Below are 2,511 nucleotides of genomic sequence, written 5' to 3'. Positions count from 1 at the left end.
AATTCTCAAGTTTTGAAGCCAGTCAGCATAATTAGGACCAGTCAATTTGTGAGCATCTAGTATGCTCCTGAGTGATAGTGCAGAAGACATAACGTACAAAGTAAATCTGTAAATGATAAACACATAACAACACTTAGCAAATATTCGATTTCATTTCAAAACACTATATGAATCGGGTCTTTATTCATAAGTAGCTCCCACTAGTTTTCCTAATTTATTCCACCCCCTACGTGAAAAATTAAGCATTCATAATGCTAGTGGGAATAGGGATCCTACATTCCATTACACGACCCCGGCTGTAGCACGAACCGCCATGTAATGTTTAATAGGCAGACAACTCTTATCAATTACATCTCATGTTATTCCCTAATCAAACTTTAGCCTCTTGAATAATTGAGTCTCGGCTGTAGCACGACAAACTCAATATTCTAAGTCAAGTCTAACCCAACATTCCATACAGTTGAATCAGTCCCCAAAGGCCCACGGCTATAGCACGTACCGACCTTTAGATTCTTATTCAATGTACACATCTCTATGTAATAGACAAGTATTTCTTATTTCGAAATCAAAGCCCTCGGCTGTAGCACGAACTGACAATGATTCAAAAATAAGAACTACTTTTCTATCATGTTGGAAGGCTATGACCGACACAAGCCCGTTGTGTCATTGGCCAATTACTACTTGATATTATTTAATTTTAGAGGGATTATATTACGTTACAATCATAATCATATTATAAAGAGATTCTTCCTTTTAAATTAAATATTTCAAATCAATAATCAATAATCAGATGATTCCCAGATCGGGTGGAGCATTGTCAAGAGGCGTCACTTAATAACCCTTTCTTACAGATAGAAATCTGTTGTTGACAGAATCATCCTTTCTCTCATATCGAAAATTCATATTCAATTACGTGTTTCACAAACACAAGAATCTCATGATTGTATTCATAATATTGTTCTTAAGGTTATGAAACAATTTCACTATACTAGGTTGTCTAACAAACGCCTTATGTTCACTTAAGTTCACCTAAATCTATCATCGCATGATAAACTAAGCATATATCACATATATAAACATGAATAAACATCAAGGTAGGCATTTTACATCATCTAGCATATTGGTCTAAGCATTATACATCTCTATGTATCACATGAAGCAATTAAAAGCAACTTAAACAGTTAAAAAATAGCTTTAAAACACTTCATGGAAATATAAACAGTTCAAAACTTTTATATAAACTAAAATTGATCACTCCATTAGATCCGTCTTGGAAAAACGAATCCAACGGTATATTGCACGCCTAAAACGGAGTTACGAAACTCCCAGAAAATCAATTTTAAAATCAACAGACGAGCTGTAACGCATTACAGGAACGCGTTACAAGCCCTGTAACGCATTCCGGTGATGCATTACACCCCTTTTAAGCCATTAAAGGGTGTAACGCATTCCGTGAATGTGCCACAGGTGTGTAACGCATTCCCGGAATGCGTTACACCCCTATATTTTTTTTTATTCTGCACCAGCCGCCGTCTTTCTTTCTCGATCAGCGTGCCTGACTGTTACTGTACTTTACCCGTGCATTCAACACAAACATAGCAGACTATACAGATATATTTGCAGCCATATACATATACAAACTTACAATTTATATATATGTATATATGATTATTTAATTACGAATTTTAATTTTAAGAACTTCAAAAATTCATAATAAAAAATCTATACATCATAAAATTATGAAAAAAATACCCAGACGATCTACAACACTTGTAAAACCCAAATCAACATTCAAAATTATTCCGAGAAACCATTTCTCATCAAAAAAAATTAATCCATAATATAACTTGTAAAAATCATAATTAATTCATACAAGCACATAAAATTCTGAAATTTTTACCACAGATCTATATGCATAGAACCTATGCTCTGATACCATTGTTGGATTTTTAACGCAGCGGGGTCATGGCAAAACACTTTTACACATACAAAATCCAAATAAAAAGCATATAAATCGTGAATAAAAATTCGAGGGATCGAATCTAACCTTTAAAATAATTCGGAGACAACGATCAGAGATCCTTAGCAGTTGCTCCTCAAGTGTGAAGCACTCCACCGGTATCCACCAAGAAAACGATGTTAAGCAGGAGGAAGGAGGTGGAGAGAATTGGGTTTTCCAAACTTTATGGGTTTTCGGGTTTTGAGGTTGTTTAGAATAAAATAGGGTCTATAATAGTGTATTTAAAGGCAAAATTTTTAGCTGAAATTTTCCCATAAATAATATTATTATTATCCCATTTATTATTCTCATTAATAATTAAAACACCTTTTAATTATTAATCCTTTTTCTAAACACTTTAGAAATAATTCTCTCTCTTGATTTAATTTCCAAAAATTAAATCCTTTAATTAATAATATTAAGAACTTTTCTTAATTATTTTATAATCAATTAAATCTCATTTAATCAATTATTAAATTTGCCAATTAATTATTTATTTCACAAATAAATAA

Source organism: Apium graveolens, chromosome 3 (genome assembly GCF_009905375.1).
Source record: "Apium graveolens cultivar Ventura chromosome 3, ASM990537v1, whole genome shotgun sequence".
In the NCBI taxonomy this organism is placed as follows: Eukaryota; Viridiplantae; Streptophyta; class Magnoliopsida; order Apiales; family Apiaceae; genus Apium; species Apium graveolens.
This window is presented reverse-complemented; position numbering follows the sequence as displayed.